The sequence below is a fragment of the Heptranchias perlo genome, chromosome 30 (genome assembly GCF_035084215.1).
Source record: "Heptranchias perlo isolate sHepPer1 chromosome 30, sHepPer1.hap1, whole genome shotgun sequence".
NCBI classification, from domain to species: Eukaryota; Metazoa; Chordata; class Chondrichthyes; order Hexanchiformes; family Hexanchidae; genus Heptranchias; species Heptranchias perlo.
This window is the reverse complement of record NC_090354.1, coordinates 24,368,590-24,383,751: the sequence shown is the minus strand read 5'-3', so window position 1 is coordinate 24,383,751 and position 15,162 is coordinate 24,368,590.

The window sequence follows — 15,162 nt, the reverse complement described above, 5'->3', positions numbered from 1 at the left end:
ATGTTGCCACTTTGACATTTCTAAACAGCATTAATCGCCTACACATGTACTTAACAGTCAGAAATCGGTGCACAAGAGGCGCCCTTTTTACCTCTCGGTCACCTCCACCTCCTCTCCATGAAGATTTTAAAATGCAAACACTTAGTGGAGTTTTTGCACAAATAATATTGCTCTATCTCTTACAGCCATTGGATGATGCACGCTCTGTGTCAAATCTACCAATGGGCCAGAAATCACTCCTGGAGTAAGGGAGGAGCTCAACAGCGCCCTCAGGTTTTAGTGGTGAATTGAAGGAGACAGTTCCCGCGTTTGCACATGCGCAGTGAAACACAAAAATCGTGAACTTGCTCCTAGTGGTTGGCCAGCGATATGACAGCTTCGAATTAAAGGTAATTTCCACCATCCGCCCGACGAAGGAGGAAGCCTCCGAAAGCTTGTGGAATTTAATTTAAAATAAATTTGTTGGACTATAACTTGGTGTTGTAAAAATTGTTTACAATTGTCAACCCCAGTCCATCACCGGCATCTCCACATCATCGAATTAAAGGGACATCGCACGCTTCAATCAGAGGAATCATTGAAAAAGCGTCAACTGGCTTATCTGCCCAGCTGGAAAGTAACTAATTACGCCACCAAAGAGGCATGCTTAAAAATACCAACTCAAAACTAAGTTTTAAAAGAGCGGTTAGTCTTAATGACTTCCAAAGAATTAAAAATTAACTTTTAAAAATGTGGAGTCTCATATTACTCCTTATTTTAATAGTTTTTGGTCTTAAAAAAATATAAAAATTTTACATTTTTTTCATAAAATGCCAAAGAAATAATTGAATTAAATTAAAGAGACAGAAGGGAAAAGTTTACTAGTGAGTAAAAGAAAAATGCCAACTCTTTTATAATATAAAATGCACAAATAATGAATTAAGTGGTTGTTATTGTCACATCATTTAGGAGGCGGGATGCAGAGGGAGATCAAAATCTATCATTTCCTAATAAAGTCATGTTTCTGGCTGCATTACAATTAGTAGTTTAAATGTCAAAGATTAACATGACCTTTACATTGTGCAGATGTAATGCACGGATGGACATTGAGTAACATTTTCTCTGGTTAACTCATTAGTTTGGGAGAATGATGGGTGTGCATGAGGGATGACCACCCGACTGGCAGAATGGGAAGAAATCAGAAAAAAAAGGGGGGGAAACGAGAGCAAGAACAAGGGGTGATGATTAAATAAATAATAAATATTAAGGAGTACAGAGAAATAGAATTGATCCAAATGGAGATTTAAACATGGGAGATTGATAAACAGGGAAATAGATTTTAAAAGTGAATTGATTCAGGGGAGGAAGGAAGAAGGAATAAACTTCAATTTATATGGTGTTATATGACATCCTCAAGTTGTCCCAACGCACTTCATATCCAATGAATTACTTTAACTGTAGTCACTGTTATCATGTAGGTGAATGTGACAATCAGTTTGCATACAACAAGGTCCCACAAAACAGCAGATGAGAAAGGCAAAGACCAACATGGGAAGATATACTGAGGCAGAGAAAATGATGAATCAGAACTGACAAAGGTAAGCTGGAATAGACAGACAAATAAGGAAGGAGAGAAATACAATAGTAAAATGCAGAGATTAAGGGATGGAGTTGGACCGATGCTAGAGACTTTATTATTGAAAATCTATTATGAAAGGCCAAGACCCATAGTGAAGGAAACCAGCAAGGTTGAAAAGGGTAAAAGCGATAAGAGACAATTCAAGAAGTTGTGACAGGCACCAACTTGGGTAAAACAAAACTGAAGTTCACAGTATTTGCCCATCTGCCTGATTCCCATTGCTTTGCTTGCCCCTCTTGCCTGCCCAATTCCTAATATTGTGCCTGCCTTTCCCAGTTATCTCCCTGATTCCTGATATGATGACAACAAACCTGTACCAATTTGCAGGGCTATGGGGAAAAGGCAGGTGAGTGTGACTAATTGGATAGCTCTTTCAAAGAGCTGGCTCAGGCACGATGGGCTGAATGGTCTCCTTCTGTGCTGTATCGTTCTATGATTCTATGAATTGCTTTTGCCTCAGTCTGGACTGACTCATTGCTGTGACTTGCCAACCAGCAGCCCAGCTGTCTTTTGCAGCCGGTTAAATAAGCTGATTCAAACTTGCCAAGCTTTTGGGGAGCTGTTGTGTCCGATGAGCATATTTCCTGGAGCATGAAAAATTTGAATTGGCTCCAAAGGACAAGCAGACTGCAGCCAGCATGTTATGGCAATAAGTTAACAAGACACTCCAAATATTAATGCTTTATTAACAAATATTAATATTAGTTGCTCCACCTAAGTTGGCGTTTATGTAAGTGATGCCAAATTTGGGATTTAAAAGCCTGTAAATTGTAGGAGGAAAGATAAGAAGCTCAACAGTTCTGTGAATCTGGTATAGAGCAAGATAGAATAGCAGTCAGACACCAAAGGGTTGATAAATGATTTAAAAATAAATTTTTGCTTGGTCAAATGGCTTTCAAGATACTTCACAAGGTTTGGAACCACAGCTTATGTTCAAAGATGCAATTGTAACACACACCCTGAAATCACACTATAGGATGCAAATACTTAAGATCTGATTTTAAGTCCTGGAGGGAGTGCATGGCATTCCTGCATGGGAGGCCCAGCAGCTTTTAATTGCGGCTAGGGTGAAGGAAAGCATGGGGCAACAGAGTCCCGGACATTCCTTATGGGGCCAAGAGATCCACACCTGCTCCTCCAGGCCCCACTAAGGAAATTTTTTAAAACTTACTTCAGCAGGCCTCACTGGCTTCCAGACAGGTTCTTCTGGTGTGGGTTGGATGCAGATGGCACCCCATTCAGGAGCGGGTTGAAATGTCTTTGGGGTCCCATGTATTTTCCCTCTCCTTTAGGTCACCTGCAGCATTCCTCAGCCAAAATGACTTGGCAACTCATCTGTACCCAAGACTCAGCTGACTTTGCTCTGGATTTGCTGATAGGTGTTTGAAAACATCATAGGGTAATCTGCATATCACTTTACCAATGCTTTCTCCGAGTATTGCTTCGCCTCCACTCACCAGTGGTACTCAGGAACCCATTGTTGGTGCATTATTTCTCAGGTGAACTTACATAGAATTTAAGGCACAGAAACAGGTGATTCGGCCCACACGGTCAATGCCAGTCTTTATGCTCCACACGAGCCTCCTCCCATCCTACTTCATTTAACGCTATCAGCATATCCTTCCAATTCTTTCTCCCTCATGTACTTATCTAACTTCCCCTTAAATGCATCCAAGCTATTCGCCTCAACTACTCTATGTGGTAGCAAGTTCCACATTCTAACCACTCGCTGGATAAAGACTTTTGGTATAAAACAACTAAAGCTTCCAATGTACATTCTTTGGTATTTGTGCCTGTGCATGTTTGCGCAGGGCCTCATGTCTATGTTTAGTAGTTCCGTGGATCTACCACCAAAACTCAACTGAACTATTTCAGGTTATTCAATTTTCACAAACATATGGTGAGCTTTTGTGTAAATGTGTGGGTGGGTATGTTTGAGAGAGTAGGGTCGATTATAGCTTCAGGCGGACAGCGGGCAGGCGGTGGGTGGAGCGTGCTCGCCAGTGTGAGGGCCGAGTCATTTTGAGGCCCAAGCCGCATTTTTTGTTCATTTTTATTCATTCACGGGATGTGAGCATTGCTGGCAAGGCCAGCATTTATTGCCCATCCCTAATTGCCCTTGAGAAGGTGGTGGTGATCCACCTTCTTGAACCGCTGCAGTCTGTGTGATTAAGGTTCTCCCACAGTGCTGTTAGGTAGGGATTTCCAGGATTTTGACCCAGCGACGATGAAGGAACAGCGATATATTTCCAAGTCGGGATGGTGTGTGACTTGGAGGGGAACTTGCAGGTGGTGTTGTTTCCATGTGCCTGCTGCCTTTGTCCTTCTAGGTGGTAGAGGACGCAAGTTTTGGAGGTGCTGTCGAAAAAGCCTTGGCGAGTTGCTGCAGTGCATCCTGTAGATGGTACACACTGCAGCCACAGTGCGTCGGTGGGGAAGGGAGTGAATGTTTAGGGTGGTGGATGGGGTGCCAATCAAGCGGGCTGCTTTGTCCTGGATGGTGTCAAGCTTCTTGAGTGTTGTTGGAGCTGCATTCATCCGGGCAAGTGGAGAGTATTCCATCACATTCCTGACTTGTGTCTTGTAGATGGTGGAAAGGCTTTGGGAAGTCAGGAGGTGAGTCACTCGCCGCAGAATATCCAGCCTCTGACGTGCTCTTGTAACCACAGTATTTATGTGGCTGGTGCAGTTAAGTTTCTAGTCAATTGTGACCCCCAGGATGTTGATGGTGGGGATTCGGCGATGATAATGCCGTTGAATATCAAAGGGAGGTGGTTAGACTCTCTCTTGAAGGAGATGGTCATTGCCTAGCAATTGTCAGGCACGAATGTTAATCGCCACTTATCAGCCCAAGCCTGGATGTTGTCCAGGTCTTGCTGCATGCGGGCACGGAGTGCTTCATTATCTGAGGGTTTACATGCTGCCGGCAACTACGGGTGACCCGCTGCACCTCACCGGTTATGGGGTTGTGGGACATCGGCCAGCTCCCATGCTGAGCCGGCTGACAGTTAAAGCCTTGTTTGTGGGGGGGTACAGGCAATGCATGGAGTGCTCTTTAAAGTGTAAGCAGCAGGCTGCAGTTTTTTTGTAGGCCCAGGAGGAGCACTTTGAGCTCACCATCTGGTACAAATGGACAGAGCATGCACTGCCCATTTGCACCTCAACTTTGCAATTGGGGTTCTATATACATCATAGGACCCCAATCTGCATATTAGAGGTGGTCTCCCGCATGAAACAGACGAGCGCTCCGGAAGCCCATCTCAGGACCCTATTCAAGATGACAACAGCCAGAGCGCCAGCGTAAACAGGGATGTAACAACGGCATCCCCTTGTGAGCTAGGTCAGATATTCATGCTTTTTGCACGTGTATTTCTTCAACCTCTGCAAAAGTGAACCAAGGGAACACTTGTTGAGATGAGATTTGATATGAATCATTAAGCTGCTTTATTTTCCGTAAGGGGAACATAAAGAACAACAGTTATGATTAGATTCACTTATTTCCATCAAAGCAACTTTTCTTTGCAATTACTCTGGGCTAATTCCTGATTTTTATAGCTGAAATTTGCTTTTTTCCAGGCAAATGCTTTCCAGGCAAATACTTTTAACTTTGATTGTTCCCTTTCCTTTTGCATTTTAATTATGTAATAGGTGCTGTTTCCTGGATGTTCTCCCACCCTTACTTCACTTACTTTCCCCAGAAGTAGATTTCCTAGAACTGGATCCAGCACTGCCTCCTTCCTGGTTGATCTAGAAAGCAGTCCTGGACACGTTCTGTAGTAAAACTACTTCATTTCCCCCCCCTATTTCCTGACCAATTCTAAAGCGGAAAAAAATGTTTATTACTGTTTATATAGAGCCAAAATCATAACATTAAATTGCCCATGCATTGTTTGGCTCAATCTGCCAGCTGGATTAATATCATAACTATTGGGACCCTAAAATATATCTTCTGTGCATGTGAAATAGTGAAATTTCACTGTGTGTGAAAAATGCATTCACTGATTTCTGTTGAGGTTTATTGTGGTTTGTTATTGACTCATGGCTTAGAAAAACGGCTAACAGTATTATAAGATGAGGGTATTATTGCAGACATGAGGTCATATGTAGTCTGATGAACAGTTTATCAATTATAGCTGGAATATGGCCATTAATTTTTGTTACATCATTCACTTGAAATTTATTTTCTAAATGGGCTACATTCTGCTGCTAAAATTACAGACTGAAATCTATTGGACACTGAAACCAGTTAGCAAGTGATTGTGAAAAATGCTCTTTCGTACTTTTTTAACCAACTCCATTTAACGTTTCAGTCTGAATTGACAACAGCTTTAAATATGTGTTACTGCGTGGACAGCTGGTATGTGTGGGTGAATCTGCATAATTGTTGCCGAGAGAACTGTGTGAAGGTGCCTTTCTACATGCGAATGAAACACAACAGGGACAGGAAGGAGCTGTACCACTGGGACGGGCTCCACCTGAACCAGAATGGGACCAGAGTCCGAGCAAAACAATGAATAGGGTTGTGGAAAAGACTTTAAACTAGTAAGACGAGGAGAGGGATCTGGTGAAAATAACATAAGCCTGAAGATAAAAACAATAGGAGATGAGAGTAAAGGTCAGACCATGATAATGAATAACGGCAACATAAAAGGTCAGCGAACAGATCCAGTTCTAGAACATAAATATAAAATGACTGTTAAAAATAAAGTGAGTGGAATAATTAATAAAAACAAATTAAATTGCCTGTACAGCAATGTGCACAGCATCCGAAACAAAATGGAGGAACTGGAGGCAATAATTCGTAGCAAGGAGCCAAATGTAGTAAGGATAACTGAAACATGGCTACATAAAGAACAGGCAATTAAGTATTGCAGGATATAATGTATTTAGAAAGAATAGGGAAAGAAGAATGGTGGAGTAAGGACCCTTCTAGGGACATAACTAACATTAAGATAGAAACAAATCCATATGGATTGAGATATAGGATAAGAAGGGATCGATCACACTAATAGGGGTATTCTAAAGATCACCTAATAGTGGAAGGGACATGGAGGAAGAAATATGTAAGCAGATCTATGAAATAAGTAAAAGAAATAGAGTAATAATCATGGGAGATTTCAACTACCCCCAAATAAACTGGCAAGAGATAGGGAAAGCAGAAAAAGGAATGGAGTTTTTACAGTGTGTTCAGGACCCCTTTCTTACCCAGTATGTAAGAAGCCCAATAAGAGAGGAATCACTGCTGGATCTAGTAATGGGAAATGAACCAGAGCCAATAATACAAGTAGGCAATAGCGATCATAACATAATAAGATTTAAAATAATGAGTGAGAAAGACGTAAGTAAGACAAAGACCAAAGTAGTAGATTGAAAAAATCTAATTTTGAGGGGATGAGAATGGAACTAGGGAAAGGTAAACTGGAAAGAAATATTGACAGACAAAGAGATAGAACAGCAGTGGGAAATATTTAAAACGGTGATCAATAGTGTTCAGGAGAAATATGTTTCGCTAAAAAAACAAGAACAAACTAGCCAATAATGAAACATCATGGATGAATAAAGAGTTAAGGGTAAAATTGAAACTAAAGAAAAAGGCATACACTAAGTACATAGACAATAAAGGAGAGGATGATTAAGGGAATACAAAGAGGTTAAGAAAGAAGTAAAATAAAACAATTAGGAAAGCAAAGAGAAACTACGAAATTAAATTATCAAGGAATATAAAAAGTAATAGTAAAGTATCTACAGAAAGAAAAATCAGGATAGGGATAGGACCACTAAGGGATGCATAAGATAAACTCACAGGGAACTATAGATCAGTTAGCTTCATGTTGGTGGTAGGAATGATAATGGAATCTTTATTCAAAGATGTAATAGAAAAATATCTAGAAACCGAAAATATAATAGAATCATAGAAGTTTACAACATGGAAACAGGCCCTTTGGCCCAACATGTCCATGTTGCCCAGTTTATACCACTAAGCTAGTCCCAATTGCCTGCACTTGGCCCATATCCCTCTATACCCATCTTACCCATGTAACTGTCCAAATACTTTTTAAAAGACAAAATTGTACCCGCCTCTACTACTGCCTCTGGCAGCTCGTTCCAGACACTCACCACCCTTTGAGTGAAAAAATTGCCCCTCTGGACCCTTTTGTATCTCTCCCCTCTCACCTTAAATCTATGCCCCCTCGTTATAGACTCCCCTACCTTTGGGAAAAGATTTTGACTATCTACCTTATCTATGCCCCTCATTATTTTATAGACTTCTATAAGATCACCCCTAAACCTCCTACTCTCCAGGGAAAAAAGTCTCAGTCGATCCAACCTCTCCCTATAAGTCAAACCATCAAGTCCCGGTAGCATCCTAGTAAATCTTTTCTGCACTCTTTCTAGTTTAATAATATCCTTTCTATAATAGGGTGACCAGAACTGTACACAGTATTCCAAGTGTGGCCTTACTAATGTCTTGTACAACTTCAACAAGACATCCCAACTCCTGTATTCAATGTTCTGACCAATGAAACCAAGCATGCCGAATGCCTTCTTCACCACCCTATCCACCTGTGACTCCACTTTCAAGGAGCTATGAACCTGTACTCCTAGATCTCTTTGTTCTATAACTCTCCCCAACGCCCTACCATTAACGGAGTAGGTCCTGGCCCGATTCAATCTACCAAAATGCATCACCTCACATTTATCTAAATTAAACTCCATCTGCCATTCATCGGCCCACTGGCCCAATTTATCAAGATCCCGTTGCAATCCTAGATAACCTTCTTCACTGTCCACAATGCCACCAATCTTGGTGTCATCTGCAAACTTACTAACCATGCCTCCTAAATTCTCATCCAAATCATCAATATAAATAACAAATAACAGCGGACCCAGCTCCGATCCCTGAGGCACACTGCTGGTCACAGGCCTACAGTTTGAAAAACAACCCTCTACGACCACCCTCTTCTGTCATCAATCCAATTTTGTATCCAATTGGCTACCTCACCTTGGATCCTGTGAGATTTACCTTATGTAACAACCTACCATCTATCTTCTTGGTTACCCCTTCAAAAAACTCAATCAAATTCGTGAGACATGATTTTCCTCTCACAAAACCATGCTGACTGTTCCTGATCAGTCTCTGCCTCTCCTAATAAAGAGTAGTCGGCATGGATTTCAAAAGGGAAGGTCATGCTTGACCAACCTTATCGAATTCTTTGCAGAAGTAACTGAAAGTATAGGCAAGGGTAATGCAGTAGATGTAATATATTTGGATTTTCAAAAGGCCTTCGATAAGGTACAGCATGGTAGACTCATGACTAAGGTCAGAGAATGTGAAGTCAGGGGACAAGCAGCAGAATGGATAGCAAGCTGGCTAGAAAACAGGTAATGGAGAGAAGGGGTTAAGGGTAGTTATTCAGACTGGAGAAAGGTGGGAAGTGGCATTCCACAAGGATCGGTGCTGGGACCAATGTTGTTCACCGTTTACATAAACGATTTGGACTTGGGAATCAGAAGTACAATTTCAAAATTTGCGGCTGACACCAAATTGGGGTGTAGAGTTAATACCGTGGAAGACTACAACAAAATATAAGATGACATTAATAAATTTGCAGAATAGGTGTATAATTGGCAAATGAATTTCAATATAGATGTGTGAGGTGGTGCATTTTGGTAGGAAGAATGAGGAGGCCACACACTCCTTGTAAAATAAGAGTCTAAATGGGGTAGAGGAGCAAAGGGATCTCAGGGTACAAATAAACAAATCACTAAAAATAGTGATGCAGGAAGAAAAAAACAAGCACTGTGGTTCATTTCTAGAGGGATAGAATTGGAAAGCAGAGAAGTTATGTTAAACTTATATAGAACCTTGATTAGACCACACTTGGAGTAAAGTGAACAGATCTGGTCTCCATATTATAAAAAGAATATAGAGGCATTGAAGAAGGTGCAAAAAAGATTTACTAGGATGATACCAGAACTGAGAGGTTATACCTATCAGGAAAGATTGAATAGGCTGGGGCTCTTTTCGCTAGAAAAGAGTGATCTGATAGAGGCCTTTAAGATTATGTAAGGGTTTGATAGGGTAGTCGTAGAGAAGATGTTTCCACTTGTGGGGCAGACCAAAACTAGGGGCCAAAAATATAAGATAGTCACTAATAAATCCAATAGGGAATTCAGGAGAAACTTCTTTACCCAGAGCATGGTTAAAATATGGAACTCGCTACCACAAGGTGTAGTTGAAGCAACTAGCATATATGCATTTAAGGGGAAGCTAGATAAACACAAGGAGGAGAAAGGAATAGAAAGTTATGCTGACAGGGTTAGAGGAAGAGGGATGGGAGGAGATTTGCGTGGAGCATAAACATTGGACCGACTAGCCTGTTTCTGTGCTGTACATTCTATGTAATTCTATGTAATATACAGCCCGATGAGTTCAAATGAACATTAAACATATCCAGAAACAGTACACATGAGTGCAGAACTGGGATATTCAACATAAGAATTGAGGGCTGAATATGTGATAATTTGATGGAACATTTGAACTTTGATAATTTCATTTGGCCAATGAGGCATCTTTTAGGTATTCCCCAAATCCTCGCCCAAGCCTATTATAAAAGGAACCAGTAAAGAAAGAAAAGAAATAGCTCCATTTAGTGAAATACTTAAGGTACGGAAATCTCTCATGCTCGTTGTACACATTGAGATTGCTACATTAAAGTGAAATAGATCTTTTTCCATTAAAGTGTAATATAACCACAATAACAACTTGCATTTATGTTACACCTTTAATATATAAAAACGTTTCAAAGGCACTTCACAAAGGCAAACAAAAATGAATGCTGGGCCAAAGATGGAGATATTGAGAGGAATGAGCAAATGCTTGGTCATAGGTGGGTTTTAAGGAAGGACTTAAAAGTAGAGGGAGGTGGAGAGGTTTTGGGCGGGAATTCCACAACATGGGGCCTAGATGGCTGAAGGCACCACCAACAATGATGGGGTGAAGTGAGGGGGAATGCAGAAGAATCCAGAGTGGGGGGTTGGGGTTTTAGGGCTGGGGGAGGTTACAAGGATAGAGTGGGGTGGGGCCATGAAGGGATTTGAGCACAAGGATGAGAATTTTAAATTCTCATTTAAAGACACTGGGGAGTAATTTTAACCCCCAACAATGGGTGGGAGATGGTTGGTTGGGGGGGGGGGGGGGGGTGGGGGGAGTTAAATTGCGAAAAATGTGAAACCCACCTCCAAATCGCCGTGAACACGCCTACTTCCGGTTTTACCGTGGCTGGATGGGAGGCAGTGATTATAATATTTAAATGAGACTGTGTTCCTCAGATTTTGGCAGTCATTTAAATTTAATGCTGACCGGCCCTGGTTTCCTAGGGCTCGGGAAACCCGGCAGCTGAAGGGAGGTGGGAGCTGCCAGCTCCAGCAGGTAAGTGCTTTTTCAGCACTCCTTGTGGGCCAGAAGGAGCAGGGCTGCTTCCCCCCAGCACCCCCAAGCAAACCTACCGTGATCTTCCAAGCTCCCCACGATCTGCCAAACCCCCCCCCCCACAATGCGATGTCTCCCCCAGCGACATCTCCCACGCGATCTCTCCCCCCAGTGTTATCTCCCCCGCGTGATGTCTCCTCCCCCCCACAGCGATGTCTCCCCCACCCCCGCGATCTCTCCCTCCCTCCTCGTTGCCGCGCTCCAGGACACCCGATCTTCTTGCTTGCCGGGGACCGCCCCAGCTGCAGCCTTCTACCGCTGGCGTTCCTGCCTGGCAGCCGGCCTGCCTTCAATCTGGCCAATGGCTGGGCAGGAAATGGAGTAAAAAAATTCTAATGAGGTCCTGCCATTAAATTCGGCAGGACCTTCGCCTTCCCAGTATTTACGGGTTTCCCAGCCGCTGACACACGCTCCCGCCTTCCTGTAATATCGGCGCCCAGGAGTCAATGTATGTCAGCAAGGACTGGGAAGATAGCTGAGCGGGACTTGGTGCAGGATAGGATGTGAGCTGCACAGGTTTGGATGAGCTGAAGTTTATCGAGGATGAAAAATGGGGGGCCAGCCAAGAGATCATTAAAGTAGTTGAGTCTGGATGTGACAAAGGCATGAATGAGGGTTTCAGCATGGAGGTGGAAGTAGGTGGTCTTCATGATGGCAATGATGTGGGTCAGAAGCTTAGCTTGGTGTCGAAAAGGACCGCTGAGATTGCAAGCAATCTAATTCAGCTTGAGACAGTTTCTGGGGAGGGGGATGGCATCAGTGATGAGGGTGAGAGTTTGTGGTGGGGGCTGAAGGTGATGGCTTCAGTCTTCCCGATATTTAACTGGAGGAAACTTCAGGTCATCCAAGACTGCATATCAGATAAGCAGTCTGACAACACAGAGGCAGTGGATGGGTTGAGAGAATTGGTGAAGAGGTAGAGCTGGGGGTTATCTGTGTACATGTGGAAGCTGACTCCATGTTGGTGGATGATATCACCAAGAGGCAGCATGTGGATGAGGAACAGGAGGAGGCCAAGGACAGATCACTGGAGGACCCTTGAGTTAAAGGTGCGGGCTGAGAAGAGAAGCCATTGTTGCTGATGCTCTGGCTTTGATTGGTTCGGTAAGAGTGGAACCAAGCGAAGACTGTTCCACTGAGTTGGACAACAGAGGAAAGATGTTAAAGGAGGATGTTGTGGTTGGCCTTGTCAAAGTCTGCAGAGAGGTCGAGGATGATGAGGAGCGATAATGCACCACGGTCACAGTCACAGAAAATGTATTTTGTGACTTTTGTCAGAGTCGTTTCAGTGCTGTTGCATCTATTTTTTATTTGTCTTGGATCTTATACAAGTTTCAGTAAATAGTACTGTATGTTTGTCCCCTAAAATATCAAAAAAGATGCATTTTGGCCCCTATGTTTTGAAGAAAAAGAAAATACATTTATAAAGCGCCTTATCACATCTCTAAAAAATGTCTCAAAGTATTTCACACACAATGAATTACTCTGAAGTACAGTAATTGTTATGTACTACACCACCATTGTAGATTGGTTTTGCAATTTACAGCTCAGAAAATCAAATTAATTTTCCTTTTTTTTATTTGTCATTTAATCCCAAACAGAATTCAAAAACAGCACTCACGATTATTTTCATCACAATTCTGACCATTGCATATAACTTTATAAAGAAACACCCCAAACACAGCAAGATTTACAAATATCATTACAGCAAACAGAACTATTCAAATAAAGGCACATATTAACAGCAAACAACTGTGGAGCTTTAAACACAAAAGATATTCAGAAGAAACTGTAAAGTGAATTATTGGCTTGTATACAATCTTGTCTATACAATTCCTTGATGTTAAAATACAGCACTAATTATTGCAAAACACAGATGAGCCTTGCTAGTGAAAACTTTGGTAATGAGAACTACCTGATATAAAGGGCTTCATCAGATGTTCCCGAACTATTTCCTATACAAGGCAACAGAGATCAAACCTTGTTAATACAATGAAACCCTCAACTAGGAGAAAGAACTTTTAGCTTTTTTCACACCATGATTTGTCCATGTGACCTCAACCCCTTTAAGTATATTTCCTTCCAGACAACGTCAAGTATACTGTGCATTGTTTTATAGGATGGGGGAAGTGGCCAAAGTAGAGCTGTAAGGTTGCAGGTAAATTGACTTTGGAATGTTGCATTTGATTCTATTTTGTGGTTATGTTCATTTCTGCCTCGAAACAAAGAAAGAACTTGTATTTATATAGCACCTTTCACGACTTCACGTCATTTTAAAGCACTTCTCAGGCAATGAAATACTTTTCAAGTGAAGTCACTGTTGTTTTGTAGGCAAATGGAGGAGCCAAATTGTGCATAGCAAGGTCCCACAAACAGCAATGAGATAAATGACCAGTTAATCCGTTTTGGTGGTGGTGTCGATGGCTGAGGTATAAATGTTGGCCAGCACAACTCCCCTGCTCTTTAAACAGTTCCATGGGATCTTTTATGTTCACTTGAATAGGCAGACAGGACCTCAGTTTAACATCTTCATTAGAAAGAGAACATCTCTTTCAGTATTGCACTGAAGTGTCAGCCTAGATTTATGTGGTCAACTCTGGGAATGGGGCTTGAACCCATAACCTTCTGAATCAGAGGCAAGAGTGCTACTACTGAGCCAGCCTTGACAGGTAGTGATTTTTCTAGGTCACTGCCATCTCATCTTCTACTTATTTTAACTGTTGCTTCCATTTACCCAAAGGAGGCCAGCAGCAAATGGAAAATCTAAATCTAGTGGCACTCCTGCCATCAGAAGGAGGAAAGCACACCAAAGACTTCTGCTAAAGATGAACGAACAAAGCAGCTGCCAATAAGCCAACTTACAAAGCAAAGGTACTTCAGTGGTCTAGGTCATGTGCTCAGCATACAAGACTTGAGAATACCATACCAAACACTGAAATAGAAAAAGGAACCATGGGCAACCAAGAATACCCTAGGAAAGCACTGTATAGAAGGACTTCCTAGAAGCTGCAATCACCTGGGAAGAGGTTGAGCAGTCAAAAGCAGGGTGGAATGGAAGTATTGGTCTATAGGCCTAGGGCATTATAGGAGCCACTGACAGACACTATAGAAATAGTTTCATATCAGCTCTTTGATATTTGCGAGCTGTTGTCACAAGCAGGGGAAATGTGACAACAGCTCGCAAGTATCAAATTCCATTCTAATGAAGGGCCGACACTCAAAACATTAACTTGTCTGTTCTCTCCACAGATACTGCCTGGCAATGTTTCCAGCATTTTCTGTTTTTGTTTCAGATTTGGCCACCAATTTTATTGGGCAAGTATATAAATTGGTATAATAGAAACATTTTAAAACTTGAAAGTGTGACTACATCTGGATTTTTAGAAATGTCAGTAATTGTTTTAGCAACTAGCTTCACCCCATACCAAAAGAATCAGTGGTGTGGAAAAGATCCAAAAGTCACATGCTTTTTTCAATACCTAAACAGGTCATTATGCTATAATAAAGGCTTAAATCTGTTAAAACATTGGTTAAATTAAGATACGTTTATAGTAACTTATCATTTCATGTTAGCATGTTTCTAGGATTGTTAGTGTACCCTAGATGGCCACCCTAGATAATAAGAACCTGATAGTAAGAGTTTGGAATGGACCTGATAAGTTCTCACTAACAAGGTCCATCTGTGTGTTCAATCTATGCAATTGTTCTACCAAGCAAATATCACTTCAGCTACTTTAGAAATGCAATTGGAGATACCTACTGCTATTTTAATAGTGTATTTTTAAGATGTTCTGTGTTATAGAACTGAGATACAGCACGTGAAAAGTTCCCTAGTTTGGGAGACACGGTTAAGAGATTACCAACAGAATACAGGTCCATCTGGCCTTTTACAAAGCACTAATCTACCCATGGGAGGGCAAATTGTCAAGAGACAACTTAATCCAAATTTTTATCCAAACTATAAGTACCACCAGACAATCGCTATAACACCCATCTTGGGAGTCAGACACAACGTGCATTATAGAGAGAGAACTTCTTTAACAAGATTAAC